The 26,430-nt window shown below is 55.4% G+C and overlaps 1 pseudogene; it reads right to left on the bottom strand.

The window, feature by feature from the left end:
• The window catches only part of LOC111144988, a 49,099-nt pseudogene extending 24,841 nt beyond the window's left edge, over window positions 1-24,258 (bottom strand).
• Window positions 24,259-26,430: the final 2,172 nt, after the last annotated feature.

Here is a 26,430-nt window from a genome sequence, read left to right as displayed (position 1 = left end):
GATGGGCGGGGCGGGGGGGGGTGCAGTTCTCACCAGGGCTCCTAGCTATAGTGCTCTGCTTGGACACTTGGGAGGTCTAGTTCAGACAGGGCTTGGTTTCTGTTTCTAGACCATCGGCTACATTTTGGTGCCTGGAAACATTTGGAGTAGCTGGAAAAGAGGCAGGACTGGATGGCCCACGAGTTCTTCCTCCCCTGCTCCGACTCTTGGTCACCGTAAGGCACTGCAAACTGTGTGGGGAAGTTCTCCTTAGAGCTCATGTGAGTGTCTCTGACTGCACTGGGCAGGGGTCCTGGACTAAACCATAGGAAAGTCCTAAAGTTGGGGAGGGAGGGACGCTGGAGAGGGAGACAAGGGTTTACCCGCCATGGCCTCCATAAGGCTGGAAAAATGAGGCTCTTGCCAGAAAAGGTTTTTCTGTCCTGAGGGAATTGCAAAACAGCAGGGTATCTTATTTATATACACGAATATATGCACGAATATGTGTGTGTGTGTGTGTGTGTGTGTGCGCGCGCGCGTGCGTGTGGATAGGCTTCGCGATATTTGTGCGAACTTAACACACAGCATGGAAGTTTAAAACTGACAAGTGAAATTTAGTTAGCGGGGTGCCCCTTATTCCCGATTTATGACTTCACCAGGGACTCACACAGGCTGCGGGGCTGGGGAGTCGGTGGTGGGGAGAGAGCTGGCGACCCAGGCACCTGCTGAATTATGAGTCGTAATCTATAAACCATGACGTGCTGTGGATTGCAATGGTATTTATTGCAACACAGCCACTCGCGTTTCAGAATTTGGTTTTGCACCTGGGGAGGAGAAAAGGACCTAAAAAATCTGTTTCAGAGCAGCCGCCCTTGGCTGTAGGGGGTCAGACCACGGCCGGCAGGCAGACTTGGGGTCAGCTCGACACCCCTTCACATACCCCTGCGCCCCTGACAGTGGGACCCGAAGAAGCTCGGTCCATTTTGTTGGGTAAGAACTTCATTTATTTTTAAGGGTAGGATGCAAAAGAAGGATGAAAGGAATCTACCTTTTACTGGCCTCCTCCTAGGAACCAGGCACCATGTGAACGTGCTTTCTTCATAACAAGCTTGAGAATGAAACACTATTACTGCCCCATTGACAGCTGGGGAAGGCGAAGCCCAGAGAGGCACTAGTTTATTCCTAGAGATAGCACAGTGTAACGGTTAGCAGTGTGCCACCTGGGAGCGGTGACATGTGTGACACTGGGCAAGGGACTAAGTCTTGCTGAGTCCCAGTTTCCTCAACTGAAAAATAATAGAAATGATGTGAGACAACGTGTGACTTGAGCATTTAGGATGATCCAATACACAGTAACTAGTTATTGGGTTGATCATGGTTAGTAAAACTAATAGTAGATTTGTAACCAGGTGCATAGGACCTCAAAACCCCAGAACGTTCCACGCCATCACCCTGCCTGTTGAGCTGAGTAGATTACTCAAGCCCCAGAGCCAGGGAGAGCAGCATCACCAGGGAGCCTAACCTTGTGCTTTCAGCTTCTCTCCCCTTGGGGGTCATTACCCAGGCATTTCCTTTACCTGTCTGCTTGCTGTCTTCACTTATATGTGTGTGTGGCAGAGGGGGCATCTCACCTTGTCCCTTCACAGTTTTCAGCCCAGTGAGCCCTGAGGTTTGCAGAACACAGCCCAGAAAAATCTGCCATCAAGTAATTTGGAGCAGTCCAAAGTGTACAGTCATGGCTGCACACTTTCCTCCCCTGCAGACCTTCTCAGAGCCTTTTCACACCATGAGGCTTGTTATGGCTCTTTGACAGGGTATATGGTTGGAAGTGTTTCCCAATTTATTGCCAGGGAAGTCTGGGGAGGAAGGAACCCCTAAACACATTCACGTTAACAATTCTCCAGTGGAAGGGTTATTTCCTGGACATCAGGGTGCAATCCTTACTTTCTGCGTCACTCATTATAACTTTGGAAACCCACTTGGCCTCTAGGTGACCTGGAGGGCATCTCTGAATGTATTTGGGTTGGCTGGAGCCCAGGATGGAAGTTGTCAAGCAGAAAAGAAAGGATCAGAGCCACGCCAGGGTTAGCCGAGCACAGACCCTTCCTTGTGTGCCCTTGGAAAGCAGCTTCCCTCCCTAGGCCTTAATTTCCCTACCTGTTAGATCTGATGAGCTTGAAGGATCACCCAGATCAGGCTTTGTGAGCTCGGGCATCTGCAGGGCAGAAGGAGTCCCCACTCTTCTTGGCCTGTCTGCTCCCGCCTCCTCCTCCAGCCCCACCCGCTGCTTCGCCCCAGCCCCCACCCCAGGGGGAATGACAAAGGAGCCAACAGACCGACCCAGGCTTAATGTAGCTGGAGCAAATTAATAATTGATGCACTAAGAGACAAGATCTACCTCAGAGGGATGTGAGGAAGGAGAGGGGGCCGGGGCATACCAAGAGAGAAGAGTTCTGCTCAGCCCTGGGTGGACGCAAGCTGAGCTCTCGTGGCAACAGAACATTGCCCAGGCACCTTGGGGGGTGACTACCCTGGGGCCCCTGTCAGGCTCTGCCCAGTGAGACAGGCTACAGCCCTGGGGACACTGCCTTGGCCATTGGTGAGGATAGGTTATTGTGTTTTTCTGCTTCAGGACCCCACGTCGTGGCCTAGTTGGAGCCTGGCCCTGCCCCATGGGTTCTTCAAGTTGGACGGCCCTGGCGTGATGTCACCAGAACATGGGCAGTGGAGAGAAGGTGGGCTTAGGGGACCCTTGTGGTTTGTCTGGTCTGGGACCCGCATGCCACCCCAAGATGGCTGTCCATGACCCCAGCCTGGGGAATCTGCATACCAGGGCTAGTCTGTGACCTTGAAACAGGACTCAGGCTAAGACTTTGTCTCTCTGGGCCTCTGCAATGTTGGGGGTTGGGGGTGTGGTGGGGGAAGTGATTGCCAGCCTCTTCAGTCTTGCTCACACCCCACTGCTGAGCCCGAGGGCCAGCCTGGCATGGCAGCCACTCTGGGCACAAAGGTGGAGGGTAGAGGGGGCAGTGGAGCCTGGTCTTATCCCGGGAGGTCCCCTCCCAGTCAACATTCAAGCCAATTTGTCCCTCTCTCGGGAGGGCGAGGTCTGTTCCAGGAGCTGGCAAGCCCTCACATGCTCAACACTCTTGCTCCCAGGATTCCAGGAGTGAAGAGGTTGTCAGAACACATCAGCTCCTTCCCCAGGACCGTCATCAGTGGACACATCAGCACAATTTGAGAAAAACTACTTGCATTTAGTCCCTGCATAGTGTCCTATGCTCTCGAGAACCCGAGCAACTAGCCTGTGCGACAGGCAGAGCCTCTCCTTGCTGGGCCCACCTTCCCCAGGGCCCTTGCTGGCCCTCTGGGGGGGCGGGGGGCCGCAGGACAGTTGGTCCTCCCTGCTGTTCTCATGCTGAGGCTGCGCGATCGTTGGACCCACCTTGCTGCTGGGAGGGAAGGAGTCTGCCAGGCCAAGGGAAAAGGGGAGAGGTCAGCCCTGCTCCCCATGGCCTGGGAGGAGGCTGGGTGAGGGAGGTGATGCTGGTCACAGCTGCCCTTCCTCAGTGCCGGCGTGGTGCCAGAGAATCCGGATCATCTCGTCTAAGCCTCACAAGCACCCCCAAAAGATGAGCATTCTCTGTCCCCGTCTTATATGAGGCCATGGAGACCCACTTGTCCAAGTTGGCAGAGCTGGTATGGGAAGGGCCGAGATCTGTCCTGTTGGAATCCATGTCTGTCTAATTCGGGTCTGTCTAATTCTAGAGCCTGTCCTCTTATCTACTCCTTCACGTTCTCATTCGACGTTCATTAGATAAACATTTCTTAATATCTGTTCCACATGTACGCAAGTCTCCATACGTTAGAATCTGGGGGCGGGTGTTGGAGGCCTGATGCCCTAGCATTTGAAGGGAAGGAAACCACATGTCAAAGGCCCACAGGGGAGAGGAAGCACCACCCACTCAGAGAAAGGAAGATGCCGTGTATGGCGGGAGCCTCGAGTTAGAGGCAGGAGGTGAGGAGGAGGCTACAGACACTTCCGGGCCACAGCAAGGAGCTTGAACCTCACCCTCGGTCAATGGATGGCATCAAGTCTTTAAATAAGAAGGTGGCATAACCAGGCCAATGTTCTGGAAAGATCTCTTTAGCTCTGGAGTGCCGCATGGGTTGAAAGCGGGTGGGAGCAGGAGCAAGGCTGGAGCTAGCTGGCATTCATGCAGGCGGAGGTGACAAGAACCTGCCCCAGGGGTGTGGCCGTGGCAGTGACAACTGAGGGCAGACATTTGACAGGTGAAATATGCCCTTCGTGCTTGCCTATCCGGGAGTATATGGGAAAGTCAAGGTTGGCTGCTAGGACTCGCTTTGGGTAACAGATGAAAGAGGCATGAAGTTAGCAGGCTCCGGACAGGGAGAAGCGTGCTCACCTCGGGATGGGTTGGGTTTGAGGTTCCCGAGGGCACTCCAGGTCGAGGTGTGTGCCCGTCACCAAATATCCGGGGCCTAAAGCTGAAGACAGGGGTCTGAGAGGCAGGTAGAAGCTTCAAAGGCATGAGCATGATGGATGGGGAAGGCTTGGGGGTAGAATCCTTGCCAAAGGAGAGGGCAAGAGAGAGAGAGAAGAGGAGAAAGTGCAGCCAGAGTCCTGAGAACAAGCAACAGACTGCGCGGGCAGAGAGAGTCTGAAAAGTCTCGGCCATCCATGTTCAGCTGAACAACCAATCCTGCTGTACTGGGGCCCAAGCAGTGACCACGGTGTCCCTCATACAGGGTGGCTTTTGGGACTGTCCCAATGGACGCTGGTTTATGGCCTTTGCCACCGCCCCCCTCAGATGGAACCTCAGGTCCCCTGGTGCCAGGGGCTCCCACTGAGGTTTCTCACCGGCCCTGTGAGAACCCAGGTGGTACTGAGCCCAGAGAAAAGGGAGGGGGCTGGGGAGGGTGTCATCCAGCAGAGGGGACAGACTGGCAGGGCTGAGAGCAGCTTGGGGCTCCGTGGTGCCATCATTTCCCTGGATTTGGATGCTAGGATTCTTTGGTCACAGCCAGAGAGTAGGGCTGGTGGCCTTGGCTCATGGTTGGTTCCTACGAGCCTGAGGCTACCCCAGAAGTTGTACAGACAACAGGTGTCGGGGCGGGGTGGGGGTGCGGTTCTGTAGCAGAGCCATCCCACCAGCTTCCCTGGAGTCCCCGACTCGTGCAGTTGGCTCCCTGTGTCTCCTGACGGGGCTCTGCCTTGCCACTATGCAGCCCCACACCCATCCCAGCCCCCTCGCTCCTTGGGAGAAAATCCCAGGTGCATTCCACACAGTCTCAGAGGGACCCCGAGTTGCCCAGGGCAGCCCTCTGCTTCGTGGTGCCTCTCCTTCCCTTCCTGCCTCCCTCTATCCTCCACACAGCGCTTCTGTGGTCATCTCCCCCCTCAAAAAAATCCCTTGCCCTCATATCCTTGTCCCAGAGTCAGCTCTGGGAGAGCCCTGCAAGAGACCAGGGCTGGGGGTTAGGACATGACCTTCATTCCGCCTCAGGGTCACTGAGACTTCTCCCCTAACTCCGGGCTGCAAAGAGCTCTGTGCCTATTGCCTCTAGCAATCCCCTCCTCACCCCACTCTGCTTCCCTTTCTGCCCCTGGAACATGCTCAGTGAAGGGTGGGAACAGCGATGATGGCAAGAACACGGGGGCTTGGTGAGGCCCGACTCTGGCTGAACAAGTGCCTGCGCATCCGGGGCTGGGCTGGGCGGAATGGGGTCGGCTGTGGCAGCTAATGCCGGCTGATGGCAGAGGCCTGCGTGGGGTGGGAGGAGGAGCAGCAATTAGCTGCTGCGGTGACAGCCGAGACAGGATGGCTAAATGGGCCCATTAGAGGGCATTAGTGAAGCAACTGGACGGGCCTGAGCCGAGACGCAACCCTTCTCTCGCCGCCTCGCTATGGTTGGGGCTGGGGGAGGTTTACCTGAGACCTGTCAGTGACTGTGCCCCCAAGTGAGAGCTGCTTTGAGAGGGCGGGGTGTCCCTGTCCTGCAGCCACAGCCCCTGGAGGCGGAGTGCCCATCTGTGGTCATTTGGAGTCCGCTCACCGAGTGATGCCCGGCCAGATAATGGCTTTAATGGGGCCTCGCGCGCAGAGCACTTAACACACTTCCCAGAGCCAGGTTCCAGACACTAGCTCATTAGCTCAAACCTCTGAGGCCCATTTCACAGATGGGGGGAGGGGGAGGGACCCATGAAGTGACATGTTAAAGGTTAACCACACGGTTCTTTGTCCCAAAGCAAGCCTAGCTAGCCTGGCCCCAGAGACTCTTATGCCCCGCCCCGAGACTCGTGGAACTGGGTTTTATTCCTCTGTAGCCCTGGGTCTGGTGTTCGGCTTGGCACAGAGCAGGTGCTTCTCAAAGTGGTTCCTGAGGAAGGTTCCTGAGGAAGGCCGCAGCTGCTACGGCCCCCAGCCCTGGCTTCCCAATAGCGTGGTGTCGTGGGGCCCAGCAGATGTGGGCTGGAATCCTGGCTGGATCACTTACATGCTGTGTCCCTTGGCCAAATTACTTCATCTCCAGAGCCTCTACATCCCCACCTGTGGAATGGGGCTAATAATAGGACCCGCACCCAGGGTACCGAGGGTTAAATGAGACACTGTGTGCAGAGAGCCGAGGGATCCCTTAGCACGTAAGTGTGCTGGAAATAGCGGGAGTGTCACCTTCGATTTCATCCTTTCCCACTTATATGGTGGGTGACATCGGCAGTGACCCAGTGCTAGACTTGCAGAAGCAGTAAGATAAGAGGAGGGAAAACTTAGAGGGAAATCCCAGTCCCAGCTCCACGGCCAAATTTCCGGTCTGGCATCCAGACAGGCAGGGGTGGGGCGCCCTAACCTCGGGGGTGGGGCACTGCAGCTCTAAAAGCCTCCAATGTGACAAGGGTGGGGTGGCCCTGCTGGAGAGGGGGCCACAGGATGGGGACAGCCCAGAGGAGCAGGACTTCGCAAGGGTGGGCAGGAGCCGGTGTCCACAGCCATCCCCGGCTCTGAGAATGTCCCCGAGGACGCCGTGTGCCCCGCCCACCCGTCACAAGGTAGAGCCCTGGAGGTTTGGGGACAGGGACACCAGATGACCTCTGCTGCCCCTGCTGGAAAGGGACTGCTTAAGGGACTGCTTGGCTGGGGAGATGGGCAGATGTGGCGGGTGTGCAGGCTTTGCAGCAGCTGGGCGGGGCTTACAGCAAAAACATCTCTCCCTCTTGGGTGGCCAGCCCTTGGCACTGTCACCCTGCCCAACTCCAGAGGAGCCACTCATGTTACAAATAGAGAGTGGACCTGCCAACCCCCCACTAATCTCCTCTTGTTTTCTTTCTCTGCACCCATTATTAAATTTTGGCTCTGTCTGGACAAATAGAGACCGGGTCCCCTCTCTGGTGCCCAGGAGGGGAAACTGAGACATAGGAATGCTGGTGACTTGCATTCAACTGAGAGTCGCTGCAGTTCCGACGGGATCCGAGAAGGGAGGGTACATAGATGACCTGAGCTTGCCCTTGAAAATGGAATGGAAGTGCACCCGAGCCCCACACTGTCAGTGACCCGCTCTCCTTTCCTCATCTGCTCTCATCTGCCCCTTTCAGCACCCCTGCAGAGAGGGCAAATAGACCCTTTCCGCAGGTGAGGAAGTTGAGGCCCCCGCTGGAGCCACGCTGTGTCGAATGCTCTTATTGAACACTTTATTTTTAATGAAAATCATGAGCCAAAAGCCACAAAGATAATATCTCAAATATTACTCAAGAGGGAGTTGTTTTGTTCCTGGTATTTGACCAACCTCCAAGGTTGTGCGGTTTCCAGAATTTGTCAGTGCAGGGTCAAGCCCTGGGTGGGCCTCTGGCAACCAGAGGCATGTTTAGGAGCGAACAGTGGGATACGTGGGTTGGGGGCACCCCTGCTGTGTTGGCTGCTGGTAACTCCAACCTGCCTTCCTGCTCTCTGATCCCTAAGAGCACTGGGCAGCTTCTAGATCTCTCCACTCCCTGGGTGACTCTGCCTCTTTCCCCCACTGGAGCCCTTTCAGCCTGGCCTGCTGGGATAGGGGTGGCAGTCCCCTCCCTCCTGCAGATTGTGTGTGCCCAAGGCCGAGGAGCACCGTGGGAAAGTTACTCTGGACTTGTCCAGTGTGCGCCACACCTGGAACCCTGCATGTCACCATTCCCACCCAGCTTTGGTGCCATTGGAACAAAGGAGTCTACTCTGTCAGAGGCAAACTCCACCCACCCCACAACCCTCATCCTTCTCCTAATCCCGTGACTTGGCTATCATAATAGCTCCATCTCCCCATCTAGGCGGATGGAGAAGAAGGCTACAGTAGTGCCTGCTCCTTGGGCTGCCGTGAGGATTGGAGGGCGTGCGGGTAGAGCACTTGGCCGGCCCCATCCCTGGGGAAGTGCACAGAGCCCATCTTCCCATCACTCAGGTGAGGTCCACACAGGTGTGGCCTCCCCGGGAAGGTTTCAGTCCAGCCCAGACTGGCCTGGAGCCTGGGATAGGACCCGGTTCCCATTAACCCCGCGTCGCTGCTCCAAGTCTGTCTGTTCCTCCCGGAGCCGAGGCCCATTAGCCAGGGGCAAGGTACGGATCTGGAGGCTCCCTGGCACACAGCACAGAGCAGGAGCTGAAGAAGCATGTAGAATGAATGAACACCGCACTTCTGTGTTCTTCCGGTAACCACCTGTTGCTGCTTTGTCCATAGGGGCCCAGTGCTGCGTGTTTATATTTGTGACCTCTCTTGACGCTCACGAGAGCTCGGAGGGAGCGATTGTCTGCATTTTACGGATGAGGAAGCTCTGAGACGCTTGCTCTATCAGCCAGGCTCTACCTAGAAGAGGAGAAGGGCCTCAGATATTTACGATAGAGGGATTAAGTACTGGGGACTTGCTTTCCCGGGTAGGGGAGGAGCTGCAAGGTGGGCCTGGGTGCCAGCATTCACGACGGCGCGAGGCTTCTGTCACCCGAGGCTGGAAACCAGGGAGGGAGACCTCGTAGGCATGTCCCATGACAGCTGGACTCACGGAGGAGACGCCACCCAAGGCAGAGAGGGAGGGGAGAAATGGGACTGGGTCAGAAGCACCAAGCCCAGAGCACTTCCTCGGGTCCATGGGAAGAAGTGATCCTGAGGCTCTGTCCAGGCCCGCCTCAGTTTCAGCAGGCTCCCCATCCCCAGGCTCCAGGGCACCCCACCTCTGTCCTCCTCACCTTGCCTCTGCCCTTCCTAATGGCCCTAACCTCTCAGCCCCCCGAGTCCCAGCAGGGCAGCCCATCAGGATTGATGGGTCCACCTTCCGTCCTGGCTGCCAGCCACCTCCACCAGGGGCCCCTGCACACAGTGGGTGCCACGTGGCTCCGTGCCAGCCCCAAAGACACTCGCTCATCTCCACCCCTCCCATCCACAGTGCTTCATGGTGTCCCACCGTCCCAGTTCATGGGCCTCCCGGAGACCACCCCTGTTCTTCCCTCTCCTGGGCCCCAAGAGTCCTTCTCAGGAGGCATGGCTCCCAGGGGCCTCCCCACATGCTCTAGGTCGCCCCCACGGCAGTGGGTCTCCACTGCCCCCCACACCACACCACCGCCCCCACTGCAGGGGAAGCTCAGCTCGTTGCGGTGTCCTGTGACATCCAGCCAGCCATCCCACAGCTGTCCTCATCTTCCTTAGTGTCCAGCAGCATCTGGCCCAGATGTGCATACCATGAGCACAGCTGTCTCCAAGTAAAGCCCAGCACACAGTTGGCGCTCACTGCAGATGTGTTGAGTGAACGCACAATCCCAGTGTACTCATGAGAAAACAGAGTCCCAAAAGAAGCCTGCAGTTTTGTATGGTTACACAGCTCATGGCAGCTGAGCTGGCCCGGGTCCCCCGCATGGCCTGCCCTGTGTTCATCTTGTCCGCTGGGGCTCAGGCCTGATGGACAGCTGAGTGGAGAGGGAGGTGGTGGACAGGGGGCCTGGGAGCCCCATGGACGTGCCCCAGACCCTCTCTCCCGCACCTGTCTGCCTGTGATAGATGCTAAGCTCCGAGGTTTGCTCTTTATTCCTCCCCTCTCTTTCTTTTCCTCCCCACTGTGTCTTTTTAGGTGGTAATTACAGCCGAAGTGGACAATCTGTCTTTTTATTTTTAGGCTTTGACGCTCAGACACCAGGCCCTGGACAGCAAGCACTGCCTAGAAATAGGTGGCTGGCTCCCAAGTGGGGTTCTGTCGGGGCTGATGGTGCACAGGGGTGGGGTTGGAGGGGTGGACTGTGGATGGGCACACCCCTGCAACAGGCTGGGAGGTGGGGAGAGCCTTACCCAGGGAGCCAGGAGACCTGGGGTCTGGCCGCTTTTGCTCTGTGACCTTGCACAAATTCCTGGCCCTCTCTGGGCCTTTCTTTCCAGCCCAAACACCCTGAAGGGAGGCCCAGATAAGCTCCACAGGTTTTCAGATGACGTCTCCAGAGTGGAGGGCCCCAGCACTGGTCAGGAGGGGCTTTCCTGGTGTCACTGTGCTGAGAGATAACGGGAAGGATGAGCCAGCCCCGGAGAAACACCTGGACGGAGGCTATCCTGCCAATGAGTGATGGGCCGATGTATTGTTACATCTTTCCTCTCCTCCTCTGTTTCTTCCTGTGGCTCTCACATTGTCATTGTCCCTAAGTTATATCTGGCTCATCCTTCCTCCTCAGGCTGCCCTCCCTCAGCCCCCTTGTCACGTAGGGCTCAGGAGCCACACCATTCCACCTGCCCAAGCTGACAAACAGGAGGCGCCGGCCCAGGGGCCTGGGGCTCCAACCGGCCCAGCTGTTTCCTCAGGGTGCCCAGGCCTCAGCCCAGCTGGCCTGACTGCCGCTCCCTTGCAGGCCACGTCCGTGACCATCTCCTCAGCAGGGTCATCCACACATCCACTTACCCAGTCACTCACTGACTCATTTAAAAAAACATTTGATGGGCGCCAGGGGCTGGAGATAAGCCATGAACAGATGAGGAGCTCTGTTCCTAGTTGGAAGAAACAGAAAACAAAATCATAACGAAATGGAGAAGTTTTAGATAAAGATGAGTGCTATGAAGACAAAAATAGGAAGTGAGTGACATTGGAAGCTGGGCAGGGTGGCTGTTTCTGGCCTGGGGCTCAGGGACAGTCTCTTGGAGGAGGGGACATTTGAGCTGAAGTGGCTTGGGAAGACCACGCTGGCTGCTGGGGAGGGGCCTGGGTCCCCTGGAAGAAGGGACCAGCTGCCCACCCAGGAGATCAGGAACTTGGTCTACATCATTCTCCCCACTCTGGGGCTAAGAAAGCCTCTGGGCGCTTTAGAAGAAAATCAAGCTCAAGTCCAAGATTTCATGGAGCCGTGTCCTTCCAGAATCATTTGGCTCCTGTAGGTACGTAGGTCCACGCCTGTGATGGGGGCTCTTCCCTCTTTACCCTTTGGTGGCTGTGTCGGAATCCGGAGGGGTGAGCCACAAGGCTGCATGTGGAGACAAGTCCGGCCGTGTGGACACGGCCCAAGCTGTTCTCCTGGCAGCAAGGGCTCCATGCCTTGTGTGAACAGGCTCAGGAAAATGGAAGGGGAAGGGTCATGAAGGATGCAATTCACAGCTGCCTTCCCCTTCTGTTCTTCTAGCTTGGCCCAAGGACAAGGGGACATTTAGGGTCTTTGAGGCCAGAGTGGTGGGAAGAGGCTGGGAGACAGGATGATCTCTTGGGCAAGTCCCTGGGCCTCAGGCAGGGATTAGGACAGCAGGAGGAAACAGATGTCCTGGAGGCCAAGGGCACTGGCTGAGCTGAGCCTGGGTGGGAGGATCCTAGTCAAGGTGGCCCCGGGGCCTCGGCTTAGAGTGTTGGGTGTGGAAGCTGGACAAGGCAGGCTGCAGGCTGGCATTGAGCAGGTGTCCAGAGAGATCAGGGGAGGACTCCTTTGCTCAGGCAAGGCCCCCTGTCTGAGCACCACAACCACACAGCACCTCGCATCCTATCAGGCAAGCAATAACAGAGCAAAAAGTGATGGGGCCCTTATCCCTTCCCAGGTACGGTTCTGAGCAATGTTAGAGTGATAACCTTGTTAATTCTCCAAATCTATGATGCTCCCATTTTACAGATGAGAAAACTGAGACCAGAGCTGCAAAATAAACTTGCGTGAGGCTGTAGAACCGTACATGTCAGGGCTAGATTTGAGCCCGAGCCGTTTGCCACTGTCTGTGCTTCTAACTGCTCCTCCCCCTGCAGCCTCAGAGCCTAGGGCTGCAGTCACATACCCAAAGGCCAGGAGAAGGTGCGCATGTGTGGCATCACAGCACACAAACACACAGCGTGCGGGATCCTGCCAGCGCCTTCATTCCTGGGACCCAGAGTGCCCCCTACTCCCCGAGGGAGGGTGGGCCAGGCTCACGCGGCCCTGCCTGCTGGACCCTCTGGCCTCCTTTGCTGCTGCGGGTTCTGGCTCGGCCTCTGAGCGCCCCAGCTTTCCGCCGGCTCCATTCCAAGTTCTTTTATTAATTCCCTCACTCTCCCGCCAGAGAACTTTAATTAGCCGGGCCGATTTATCTATATAAATACAAACGGATGGCGCTCCGTGGTGGGCGGGGAAGTGGAAGGGGAGCTGGGCCAGCGGGTTGCCTAGGGCAGAGGAAGTGACAACCACGCCTTCCCAGCAACCAAAAATATGACTTTAATATCCCGCGCACGTGTGGTGTGTGTGCGCTCACCAACGGCGGGACAGCCCACGGAGCCCTGGCTGTGGGCACCGTGTGTGCTGTCACTCATGATGGGAGAACATGTCTCCAGAGCGGGGCTGCCTCTGACTTCTCGGGGAGGTCTGAATGTCCCTCACGGAGGAGCGACATTGACGTGCTCCCGCTCGTCGTGGTCCCCTCCCTCGCATCCTGCCCCAGGAGGACAGGAAAAGTGTGACAAAATCACCGTGTTCAAGGGCTCACTCTGGACTTGAAGGACTTCTCCCAGGCTTGGGGACAGGGTACGGGCTGGTGACAGCTGAACTCCTCGTACAGCTCTGGGAGGCTCGGGATTGGAGAACGGGTCCCAAGGAGGCACCTCAGTCTTGCTTTCAGATGTAGCCCCAAAGGTCAAAGCTTTCTTACTGAGTGCCTGAGGTCACAGGGAGACGGGCAGTTATGAGCATGGACTAGGGATGCGCTGCCCAGATGCAAATCCTGGCTCTGCCCCTTGCAGTTGTGCCAACTTGGGGGAGCTATTTTCCAGCTCTGTGCCTCAGTTTACTCATCTGTAAAATGGGAGCATGATCGCTTGCAAGGATTAACAGGTTTATCACACTTAACATGCTTAGTACAGTACAGGGCGTGTGGTAGGTGCCCCATAAGGCTTTGCTCTAGTATTGCTTACCTGGGGATAGAAGGTTCCTGTGTGGTTTGCTCCCTTATGCTAAGGGTGAGACATGGTGGATGGTGATAATGAGAGATAAGAATAATTATAGTTAATAGTAAATAATAGCGATGGCATTTCTTATCACAGTAGTTAACATTGACATCTTATGGGCCACTGTTCTAAGTGCTTTCTCTTTATCATCTCATTCAGCGTCAGGGGGTGACAAAGAAGCAGCCTCTGTCCTCATGAGGCTCCTGTCTAGCAGGGGAGACAGGACCCATAGGACAAGAGGCCTGAAGAGAAACAGAAACGTGGCAAACAGCAGAGAAGACAGAGAAGGAGCAGCTCAGTGGCCTGGGTGATCTGGGACAGGCCCCCCTGGAGAGGGAGGGGGCTACAGCCAGACTCCTTCATTCTTTCCAGGAGGCTTGTGTTGACTTGGGGCCCCTCTTGGTGAAGAGGGGGAGGGGAGGGCACAGGGAAGCAATTCTGATAGAACGTCTCACAAGGTAGCAGGCTGCCTCTGGAGAAAATGCATTTCTTGTCACAGCAGGCAGGTGGGCAAGGCCTAGGGAAGCAGAGGTCAGTGACATTATGGAGGGGATTTCAGAATCTCTGTGGGTGTGGCTGAGGTGGGGGAAGGGATAGGACCTGTGGCTCCCTTCCAAGTCTCGAAATCTAACTGTCGAACGTGTTCATAGGCACACACACACACGCACATGTACATGTACACATATCTACACTGCAGGCTAGGAATGCCCATTGTAAGTGTGATAACCCTGTTAATGCTTACAACCTATGATGTACCCATTTTACAGATAAGTATATTGAGGCACAGAGTGGTTAGCACAATGCTCCGGATGCCCAAGGGCTGTAAGTGGGCAGAGCCGGGGTTCGAACCTGGGCATTCTGTCACTATTATTCGTGCTCCTGACTGTGTCTAGAACACGTCACCAGCCACCGCCCCATCATAATTAGCCTCTCCTCCGGCACTCTTTCTCTGCTGTTGGTGTCAAGCCCATTTTTCATTTGGAGCCAGGGGCTGGGGCAAGGGTGAGGAAGGCAGTAAGAAGACTTTGTCTCCTGGTGAGATAGGAGATCTCGTGTCTTCCTGGGGTGTGTTGCCTGCGCAGAAGGGGGCCCTGGGGTCAAATCTGAAGCTATGGCATCTCAGACAAGACACTTGCCCTGTCTGACTCAGTCACTCCGCGGTGAAATGGGTTGGGTGAGGATCGGTGGATGAGGGTGTCAGACAGGACTCATGCCCAGGGGCCACTTGTCAGTGCCTGGTAAAATGCCGCAGCCACAGGCCTTTGCTGGGCAGTAAGTACCCCTGGGCTCCTCCTCTTGGACCCTGTTTGGGCCTTAGAGAAAGGCTAGCAGGGTGCTGGCCTTTAGCCCCCCAGCCTACTTGGTGTCCCAGGCCTGGAGCACCATGGAATGGCAGATGCAGAAAAGCCTTGTGTCATGGCAGCTTTGCTGAGCGGAGCCCGAGAGCGGCAAACTCTATTCTTAGCCAGCGTCCCATCACGTGGAGAGGCAAGCGTGTCATTAGTGGGGAGGGAGGGAGGAGCTGTTGGATTTAACCCCAAACGGCCAGGGCGCCAAAAAGGACTGGAGAAGAAACCCACTAGGGTGGGAGGGATGGAAATCTGAGTTGGAGTCAGAGGTCAGTTCTGTAAGGGGCACTCTCGGCGCACACCCATTAGACAGACACCATAGCCACAGGAGAGGAAGGTGGCCCCAAGGGGAGAAGGGTTAAGAAGTCCATGGGCTGTCACTGTGTCCTGAGGGGAGCGCTCTAAGGATCTGCAAAGGGCCCTTGCAGGAAACAGGAGGTCAAATCTAGCCCCATCCCTACCACCAACGGGCGTGGCCGGGGCCAAGTCACAGCCCTTGTCTGGCCCCGGGTCTAGGTCTGAGGTATTAAACTCAAGGGTCCCTCTGCTGTGGCCTTTGTGACATGGACCCAAGCAGAGTTGGTGCTGAGAGTGGCACCCCTAATCCTGGCCAAACCCCTCACGGGGCCTGCGAAGAGCCAAGGCATTTATCTTTGCCATGGGTATCCCACTACTCTCATAGGCTTTCATCTCTGTTCTTACTCCATCCTGAGGAGCCCTGTGTCCTTACCCTTCTAGCATGATCCATCAGTGGATGTAGCCATGAGGGACTGGGGCACAGGTTAGACTAGCCTGACCGTGTCAAATGGGGTCAAGCCAGATGCGAAGGTAAGGGAAGGTCCCAGATGCGACAGGACCCGGAGAGAGGCGGTGTGGTCTGAGCATCAGCGGGTGGGAGGTGTGCAGCGAGGGGATGATGGAAGAGACACTCCTGGGTTGACTCATGCTTCAGGGGGAGCCAGATAGCAACCCCCCGGTTTCCTGACTGACCTCCTGTGTCTTTCCAATGTCACTCCTGTGTGCCCCTGGCTCATCTGTCAGCAGAGCTGTAAGCTCCCCAAGGCCAGGCAGGGGGCCCTCTTCCTCCCCTTCCCAGCCCACTCCAGGCACAGCCAGTGCCTGCTCTGAGCTCAGCTCCTCACCCTGCCAGCCCTGAGCCCACCCGCTCCTGCTGCCTCACCCCTGCCCCCTTCATGCCGGCCACTCATTTCCTTTCTAATTAATCACTGCTGGGCTCCAGCCGTGTCCTTCCCTCCCCAGCTCATTTGCCTAAAGAAATGAGTTGCTTTGTTGAGAAGAAACAAATGCTTCCCAGCTTTATTTCCTCTCTCTCCTCCCCAGGCCACAGAGATGGGGGGCCAGAGCCCTCCCCAGGGCTCTCTGGGATGGAGGGGTGGAGGCACTGGATCGCATGGAGAGCAGCCTCAGTTTCCCCCATGTAAACCAGAATAAGCAATTTCGGAGGAGGCCAGAAGGAAGAAAGTGCTTTGAGGCTCAGGTAGGGGTGGGAGGGGAAGGTGGCGAAGCCCAGGCCTTCAGCACATCCCTGCCCCACAGGACAGAAGCAGCTTGGATGAAGCTGTGTTGTTTTGTAAAGCTAATGAGACTTGGATCCCCAAACTGAGAACAGGAACTTGTCAGCTGCCTCCAAGAGCAGATCCCGAAACCCCATGGTGCGGGACATGACTCATCACGTCCTGGGGGGGAAGAAGGTGGGGGAGATGGTATTCCAGGAGCTCCTGGAGGGAGAGGGGGCAGAGAGGGGATGGTCACCACCACGGAGGAGCAACTGGGACTCAGGCACAGCCCAGAGAACGGCAAGGTGAGCCAGACTTGAGGCTCTCACCTGCCCTTCCATCCAGACCCACAAGACTGTTCCAGGTGTAACACTCACTCATGGGCACTAGGTCAGGGATGGTTCCTGGGGCGGGCTGGCCTCCACCCCGTCACTGCCAGGGCCTGAGGTCAGACATGCCCAGGGTTCAAACCCCCAGCAGTCACGTGAGCATAGGCAAAGGCAGTGTCTCAGAGCCTCAGTTTTCCCATCTGAAGAATGGAAGGAAAAGTAGTCCCTGCCTGTTGGAGTTCCTGGAGGAATAACAAAAGATTCTGCAGATCGAGCACTCAGCATAGCACCAGGTACACAGCAAGTGCCTGTAAATACTAGTTATTAATTATTGCTGCTATTGTCGGGATCTCCCGCTTTCGTGTGAGGTTGCCAGCAAGGGAGGCAGTATTATAGGCAGTCTGGATTTTTCAAACATAAATTGTGAGCGAATGGCTACTTTTCTGTTACTGCTGGTCAATGGTGGTCCTGACACCCCTCCCAGCTGATGGAGTGCAGGCATCGGGCCCAGCCCCAGAGCTGAGGGCCCAGCCAGCTGTCCCAGGCTGCCAGCCACAGCTGCAGAGAGGAAACCATGTCCGTCAGCCCTGGAATCCATAGTCTTAGGAATTCTGTGGCCTCACCAGGGGCCAGCGTTGTGCTCACAGTCCCAGTCGGGCCCATGACGGAGCACGCTGCATCTGGGAGCAACTCCAGTCCTGAGCTGGGATGCGACCAGCCCACCAGGCTGTTCAGAGCCAGAGGTGTCCCCTCTCCCCACAACTTAGCACCAAGTCTAATTCTCTGGGAGCACTCTGGACCCCAATGCCTAGGGCTGACCTAAGGCAAGCAGAGAACCTTGTACGCTATGGATTAGACCAGAAGACAGACAAAAGGACAAATTTCCACTGAGGAAAATTGCATCTGGCCAGTGGTCAGGAGGAGCCACAGAAAGAACAATGCTCTGGCTGGGGCTCTGTTGGGGGGGGTGATGTACCCCTCTTCTGGCCTGCTTCTGATCACCCCCACTCTGGAAGGAAGGGTTGGGATAAAGCCCCCTTAGGATTTCAGATCCCCACCCACTGAAACAGCTAGAAGCTGTAGCCACAAAGGCTAAAAGAGGATGGTCGGCAGATTTGGAGCAGAGGCTCTCTCCAGAATAGGGAGGACCTTCTTGGCATTACTATTTTGCCAATAGTTGAGAGATCCCTCAGGACCTTCCTTGGTAGTTAAATGTGATAGGAGGGCTGCCTCATACAGTTGGGCAGGTTGTACACTGCACAAAGGTGCTTGGCTGAAGGAACAATTATGGGGCTGGGATCTACCCTCCCCTCTGCTCTCCAAGTCATACTCTTCAGCATGCGCTGTATCTGCTCAGGGCACAAAGATACCATATGGGCCGGTAGCAGCATGAGAGGGCTGCTCACAGCCTCAGTTTCCTGAACTGAGACACAGGGTAATCTTTCCTCTTTCAAGCCCCCCAGCCCTCAAGGGAAGTGGAGCCAGAGAGTGGTTGAAAAAATCAATACACTACAAGTGCTTTGAGCTCCTTGAAGATAAGCTTCTGACAAAGAGGGAGGTGATTGAAAGCCCGAGCCTTTTCTCTGCAGCCTGACAGGGATTTGGGAACGGGTCAGGATGTCTGGGCTGGGTGTGCGTGTGGGACAGATGCTGGCCTGTGGACACTGGCTTCTGCCTCCATCCTTCCTGCTGGACTGAGGGCCCAGACTTGTGTGTCTCCCTGGTTTCCGAGCTCCCTGTGTCTCTCCCAGCAACCTGCAGGTTGTGGGAGACAGCTGCCGTTTTTTTTCCTCACGGAACTGAATTTTCCTCCGCTCCGTTCCCTCTACAAAATGTGGTAGCCCACTAAACACACCCAACTTCCGTCTGGGAGTCTGGACACCTAGGTTCAAAGCCTCACTCTGCCACCAAGACGGGACCACCTCTGACCTCTGCCCCTCCCCGGACGTCAGTTTCCCCACGTGCAAAGTGGGGTGTTAGATGGCTGGCGGGGGCTCCCTCCCTCCCCAGAGTGGTCTGGAGCTGTGGCTACTTCGGCATGTACATGTGTCTACACAGAGCTCCTCTTTTGTCTCTGAAGGCAGCTGAGATAAAACAGAGTCTAATCCGCACCAGGGAGACGGGTCCTCTGCCTGAGGGGCCGCGGGCACAAATTGGGCCGTCGTGTTGCATTACTTCCGCCAAGTTGGGCCCCACCATCTCACCTCCATCCCCCCTGGCGAATGGGACAGCGAGGGGCAGACAGCACAGTGGGGGCAGGGGGCCCGTGCCGCCACCAGGCCCTCTGACTCCACCATCAAAGGCGACAGGAGAGCGGGCCCAGCCGGGGAGGATTTTTAATGACCCCAAATCCTGGCAACTCATTACGTCTCTGATAAGGCGATGGGAGCTGTCACTCCCCGATGCAGCCGGGAGACTCCCTAGAGAAATTTTGCCGCCTTCTTGCTAATCTTCTTATAAACATTGTTATTTATTTTTTCTTATTTTATCCGACATGTGTCAAGCAGCCCCTGCTAAGCCTGTGACATCTCCAGGGAGGCTGGAGGAGGCTGGAGGACGGCCCCCCTCCCGCCCCCAGCCCTCAGCAGCACAGCCCCCAAGGCCCTGCTCTCTCGCTGGCTGAGGTTCTGCCCCGGCCGGTGGCTTGGCAATGCCCACGGGAGCTGGGGCTCAGGCCAGACGACGCTAGACATCTGGGGGCTGGCCGGCAGAGTCAGGGGGCTACAGGCTCTTCTGACTGGGGCTGCTTCCAAGGAGAAGGAAGGGCTGCGTGCCACCACTGGCATCTGGAGCCACCCCCAGACCTCCTCCCCGTGCGTTTGGTTAACATTCAAAGTAGCAATCACTGCACCCGCCACCAGCGAAGACTGGACCGGACAGCGGGCTCCATGCCCCTCACAGAGGAGCTCTCGCTCACTCCCCACGCCCGCGCCATGCGGTTGCTACTGACATTGGTCCCATCTGTAGGTGAGGAAACGGCCCCCGGGAGGTGACATTGCTTGCCCGAGGTTGCCCAGGCAGGACAGGACAGACTAGGAATCGGAACCACGGGGCTCAGATAGACAGCTAATGCGGTGCTCCCCAGCACTCCTCTGATTGTCCCTGGAATCCCGGGCACAGAAGGCACAGCCAGGAATCTCATCCCCATTTCACAGCTGAAGAAACAGGCTTGGAGGCTCCAGGACAGCTCCAGACAGTATCTCCCGGGTGTTGTCCTGTGTTGTGGCATGCTGAGATCCAGGGGGGACTTCTGGGTCTCTGTTACAGGGACTAGGGCGATGCTGAGGGTGGAAAGAAGGTCCTAGCACCTCCGCAGGGCACAGGAAAGTGTCCAGGTCTAGGAGATGCCCTCCCAACTATAGTTCCTGGCACGCGTTGGTGATAAACCTTATAGATCTCTCCCGGTGGATCATTACCAATAAAACAGGCTATAAAACAGGGCCTCTGGCACGAACCCATTTGGGCGAATATGTCGTTGCATGTGTGTCTATGTACGTAGTACGTATATTGCAGAGGAAACAAAACATTGGATTTGTGGCTTTCAACACAGCCGAATGTAAGGTCAATATTTTCGCATGTAACATTTTGGGGATCCTGAAACCAAAACAAGACACGTGTTTTTTGAAACGACATTTTATTTCTAGCTCATTTTAAGCTTATAGTAGAGTTCTATTGAAGTGCAGAGAGCTCTCGGGAACCCTTCACCCCGCTGTCCCTACGCTAACAGAGTCAGCAGCTTGCTAACCCGCTTCTCGGCTGGTGGAAAACCGTGGATTTTCATGACATTCTATCGGGGTACATGACATCCACAGGACTTCTCATTGGCGCTTTGACTTTGACCACACCTAAGGTGGCGTCTGCCAGATTCCTTCACTACACAGTTGCTACCTTTCCCCTCTCCATATTCTGTTCTTAGAAGAAAGTTGCTAAAGCCTGCCCACACTCCGGAAGAGAGAAATTAAACTCCATCCCTTGAACGTCTATGAATTCGCGGACAAATGTGAAAACCAGCATAGCGATTTTTTTTTTTAAGATTTTATTTATTTATTTGAGGGGAGAGAGTGAGAGAGAGAACGGGAGAGGGGAGAAAGAGGGAGAAGCAGACTCCCCGCGGAGCTGGGAGCCTGATGCGGGACTCTATTCCGGGACTTCGGGATCATGACCCGAGCCGAAGGCAGTCTCCCAACCAACTGAGCCACCCAGGCACCCCAGCATAGCAATTAATAAATTGGGAGGGGAGTCGCTTTGAAGGTATACAAGTGTCCTGTTTCTCCTTGAAGTTTTTTTTCCCTAATTCCAGCAGCCCTGGGTGGATCCAGCCTGTGACAATTCCTGTCCTGGTGTTCTAATGGTAGTTATCTTCTTCCCCCATTCCTTCTACTTTATTAGTTGAAATTCCAGATTCTTATTATTTATTTTGTTGCTCAAATTGTTTCAGCTTTGGCCATCGGAAGCTCTTGTAGGTGGGCTCTTCCATTGTCTTGACATGGCCCCGTAATTTGTTTGGATATAAGTGTATCATGTGATTTTTGTTGGTTTTTTTTTTTCTTTTTTTGGTTTGTTTTTTAGCACTACCTCATTTTCTGACACCACAATGCCCTGGGACTGTCTTCTATTTTCTCTGCCCAGCCCTAGAATCAATCCTTTCTCCAAGGAGCCTGGTCCCTTTTCATTGGAAATGGTATCTAGAAACCAAGAGCTGGGTGCTAGGAAGGCACACATTTTTCAAGTCCATTTTTACATGGATAAAGCATCTGGAACTTCACAGCTGGCGATGACTTGGCTTCCAACAGAAACCAGGGGGCCCTACACATCGGTAGTTATATAGGTTTATGGAAAACACCTGGATCTCCGGGTCTCACATGGGCTTCACCTGCGGAATGACTTTGAAAGGGCGCTGTGAAGTTGAGGGCTGTCACCCTGGGTTCAAGTCCATGCTGCTGACGTGACAGTGCCCAGCAGCCTGCTCTCCAGCCGGCCACCGGAGCTAGCATCCGTCTTGTTCTTCTGCCCGGTCAGGATGTGCAAACCCAGAAAGTTCGATACATCCTCAAAATGTCGATGAACCATTTGGGAAATATTAAATCGTGATTTAATGATTCTCCTCAGGTTTTACTCAATTACAAATTTAATATTCTTGACATTTTCCTTCACTCTTATGGAGCCTCCAAGACTTCAGGCTGGGGAGACGGCCCCAGAAACAAGGGTGTGATTGCAAAGGAACCAATGTGGGCTGAGATCCTCACCTCTCTGGCCAGCTTCCCCCATACAGAACGCGAACGATGAAAACAAATGAGAGAATGATGGGAAAAGGTCATCAGTCTGAGCTGTTACCATTCTGTTTGCAGGACATCAAGAGCTTGGGTTCAGGATCCTACCGGACCTTGGCTCCAAACCTGGCTTCATCACCGATCACCTGTCTGATGGGCAAGCAGACTCACCTCTCTGGGCCTCAGTTGTTTTGTCTGTAAAGTGGGCACAGTTCCTGCCTCAGAGTTGTCGTGGGGTCAAAGGAGATCATCAGAATCAAGTGTGTAGCATGGTGCCTGATCGATGTTCAGTCAATGACTGCTAATAATAATAGTAATAATAATCGTAATAGTAACAATAGCCACACTTAACATTTTCACCTCCTTTGGATAAACACCAAGGAGCACAATGACTGGATTACATGGTGAGACTATGCTCAGGTTTGTAAGAAACCACCAAACCGGCCTCCCAGGAGGCTGTGCCGTTCTGCGTGCCCACTGGTCGTGAAGGAGACTTCCTGCAGCTCCCACCCTCCGCAGCATTGGCCTTGCCAGTGTTTTGCATTTGGGCCATTCCAATCAGTGTCTAGTGGCATCTTGTCGCTTTAATTTGCAATTCTGTAAAGACATAAGATGCTGAATGTCTTTTCAAATGTTTATTAGCCATCTGTATTTCTCATTTGGTGAGGGTCTATTCAGGTCTTTTGCCCCTCTTCCAAATCAGGTTGTTTTCTCGTTGTTGAGCTCTAAGAATTATTGGACTATTTTGGATAATGACCCTTTTTCAGATGTGTCTTTTGCAAATATATTTCTCTGGTCAGTGGCTTGTCTTCTCATTCTCCTGACAGTTCTTTTCCCAGAGCAGAAGCTTTTAATTTCAATGAATTCCAGCTTATCAATTATTCCTTTCATGGATGGCTCCTTTGGTGTAGGATCTCCAAAGTCATCACCACACCCGAGGTCATCTAGATTTTTCTCCTTTGTTCCTCCTAGGAGTCTTAGAATTCTGCATTTTACAGTTAGCCCTGTGATCTATGTGCTGATCATTTGTGTGAAGGCCATAAGGGCTGTGTCCAGAGTCACTCTTCACATGTGGGTGTCTAAGCTTTCCAGTGCCAGTTGTTGAAAAGAATATCTTTGCTCTATTCACTTGTATTTTCATCTTGGGTTTTTCATAGGGCATTCCCTGCACAGAGTCCCCCAGGCTCCCCAAACACGCCGCTTACCCACGGCACTCCAAGGGAAGAACCCCTGGAGAGAGACCCTGGGCCTGACAGCCAGAGCCCTGGCTGGGCAGGGCCTTCAGCCAGGTTTCTGCTCAAGGGCAAGGACCAAGGTCATGTGCGGGGCCAGGTGCTTGGGGCTGGGAGCCGGTGGTTCTCAGTGCAGGGCTACCTCCGTGACTAGCCTTCAGGTTAGAAGGAGCAGGCCTGACCATGGGGGACTTGTGGTAGGGACTTGGCAGCCTCAGGCCTCTGTGGAGAGTAGGAGCAGAGCCCAGGGCCAGGCAACCCCACAATCAGGTCTGTGAACACATTCACACACACCCACGTTCCCCAGGAACCTGATGGCAGCTTAGCCGGCTGCACCAGGCCTGACCCATCAAACTCTCCCATTACTGCCTGCCCTCACGGGATTTAATTCAAGGTGTTTAGCTCCTCTGTGGGCTGGAAGAGGTGAAGACTTCTCCTTGCAGGTGTCAGGAGGTTGGTGGGGAGGCGAGGTTGTGGACACAGGGCCGCCTCCCCCGTCCTCAGCCAGCACTCCCCCACACTGCCCCCCAGGAGGAAACAGGCAGTGTGAGACCTGATCCTCCCTTGGGGCAGAGTCTTGGTCCTCTGAGAATGGGGTGGGCCCTCTAACCCCGGCCCCAGCCCCCATCTCCGGGCCCCATGGCCTGGAGATTGTATGCGAGTTGTAGCTAGACAGTCAGGCTCCTGGAGACCCAGGCCCTCCACCTCCCTCTCAGGTCCTGTCTCCTGTACAGAGGAACCGGGCTGCTCGCAGCCGGTTCACCCCCACCAGCCAGGTGCCCTGGTAGCCCCTTCTCAGCCACGGCATCTCACTACGTCCTAAGACAAGCCTACTGAGCTGACATCCCTAGGAAGCCCAGGAAGGCATCCACGCAGGCAGTCAGAGCCACCACCGGCTTGGAGCCTGCCACCGAGGCACTGTGAGCCTCTGTTTCCTCTCCTGTAAAATGGGACATCTCACTCCTCCCCCTCACTGGGCTTTGCGAGGCACGTCTGGGGCAGTAGACGGGAAGCACGCACTTGTGCCCAAAGTAACTGGTGACTTGAATTACTCTTACTGTAAGTGGCAGCGCGGGGGTCTGGACCGAAGACGAGCTCTGGCACGTGTGCTCCTCCTTCTACTCACGCTGTTGGCCCCCGTGGCTTGCAAGAGCAGCTCCTTCCCATGGGATCCCTGCAGGAGCATGTCTGCCTTTCAGAACGGAGCCCACTCCTGCTACTCTGGTCCCTTGTCAGCTGTGTTTCTCCCAATCGTCTTCCCGCCCGGGCAAGGGCCAAGCCTAGAGATGCCCGGGGACCCGGCCAAGGTCACACAGCGGGCTCCTGGGGCCCAGCAGGGCTCCCCCATGGGAGCCATCTCCCTGATGAGCAGGGGTCTCCTCTCTGCTGCACAGTGACCACTGACCTCGCCTCGCGCCTGTCCATCGGGCTCGGACACAGTGTCCCCAGGGTATGACATTCATTTTCTCTGTGTCTGATGGAGGATTGACTGGCCGGCTGAAATCCAGCAAATCCCAGCAAACACAAACACAAACAGTCTGGTCTTGGTATCCGTGTGGCACGAAAGCACACTCATGCTCACGTGCATACTCACGGTCACTCACACTCACATACTCCCACAGCCCATCCTCACACACATGCTCATGCCGGCTGACGCACACATTCACACTCACTTATTGTTTTTCACATTTGCACACAATCACACAGTCCCAAACACACATACTTACACTTGCTCTCACACACTCCATTTCACGCTTATGAGCACAAATTCACCTGCTCACATGCCTTCACACACTCGCATGGCTCCTGGACTCCCGGTGCTGTGCTACTGGCGATGTCGTCTCCCACCTGGGAACATCCGAGCAGAAGCTATTTCCTGCTCCCCTCCCCACATCTCATCATTGGGCTGAGTCCTTCCCAGCTCCGCTCCAGACTTGCCTCCCCCAGGAAGGTTCTTCAGTTTTCCCCAGCCTGCTGGGGCCTCCCCATAAAGTTAACAACAACCTATTTCTCTGCTCATGTCCAGCAGCCAATGTTTGCTGAGCACCTACTATATGCCAAGCGTGCTGGGTACTGCGGCTTCCTCCACTGGATGGAGAGAAGCTTTGGAGGGCGGAGTGGGTGCCACACCCTGTGGGCCCCAGCACATCGGAGGGGCCCGGGCCCATGGTAGCTACTCAAAGTGCCTGTGTCGAGGGGATGAAGGCGCTCCCTCTCCAGACGCCCATTGGCCAGTGCCTTTCCAGTAACCAAGCACATACCAAACCTGACTCTTGCTCTGGCCGACACCCCCTCCTGGAGCACCCTTCCTGTCCACGCCCATCTCCTCTTGCATGTATGTGCGGACCCATCCCCTGGGAGGGCTTCCGTAAGTCACCTTCCAGAAAGAACTAGGCTGCTCCTTGCTTGTCTTCCCCACGGGGTCATTGGCACCTGCAGAGCCGGGCTGGGCACCAGGCAGCTCTGTGTCCACAGAGCCTTTCACAGAGCGGCTCAGGCCAGGGTTTGAGGTGAGCATCCCAAGACAGACTCCCTCAGCTGAAAAGCCTTTTTCTCCAGAGCTGGTGACGGATGGCCGCGGGCCCCGCTTTAGCCGAAGCCCCATCTCTGCAGATGAGGCAGTTTGGCCACTTGACAGAGTCTTTTGCCTCCGGCGCATGCCCCACCTTCCTCCTTGGTGTTCCAGTTAAGTGTGAGTTTCTCCACCAGGCCTCTTGTTATCCCGGATCTATTTAGGCGCCCTGCCCTGAGTCCCCCCGCGCCCATCCTTGGTCCACCCTGCTCTGTGGCAGTTGCTTGCCCTGCATCTCTGTCCTCAGGCTGTGTATTCCCCTGTCCTCACACCTGCTGCATGTCCAGGGTCCAGCAGGGGGCTTAGGACACAGCAGGCTTTTGATAAAGGCTGCAGGAGGGGGTGGGAGGAGCAAAACCCCTGCTGGCCTGTCCTCCCCTCCGTGGCCTTGGAGCTAGTGGAGGCTTCTTCGGACCCTTCAGTCCCAGCTCTCTGTGTCCCCAGATCTCTCCTGGCCCCACACACTTTCAGGTGTTCCCATTTGATCGTCTGTGCTGTAGGTCAGGCTATGCAGAGGCTCTTCGCAGGGGTATGAAGGACACACAAGTCCCATGCCTGGGAGACTCTTGACCTGGGGAGAGTTGGCGATGGCTAATCCCCTCATCCCTGGGCTGCTGCCCCCCAGAGGCGGTGCTGCGTCTGTCTCCTTGATAACCTGGCCTTTTGGAGGGGGGACAGGCGGGGCCTCTCTAAGCACTGCTGCAGGGAAATGAAGGCGGAACAGGCCTCCTCCCCGCTAAGAGCCAGGAGGGAGCTGGAGGAGACAGCTGCCACCGCTTCCTGGGG

The sequence above is a fragment of the Enhydra lutris genome, unplaced genomic scaffold (assembly GCF_002288905.1).
Source record: "Enhydra lutris kenyoni isolate GAN:26980312 unplaced genomic scaffold, ASM228890v2 scaffoldscaffold12, whole genome shotgun sequence".
NCBI lineage: Eukaryota > Metazoa > Chordata > Mammalia > Carnivora > Mustelidae > Enhydra > Enhydra lutris.
The sequence above is the reverse complement of the archived record's forward strand: the minus strand, read 5'-3'. Positions and strand labels throughout refer to the sequence as shown.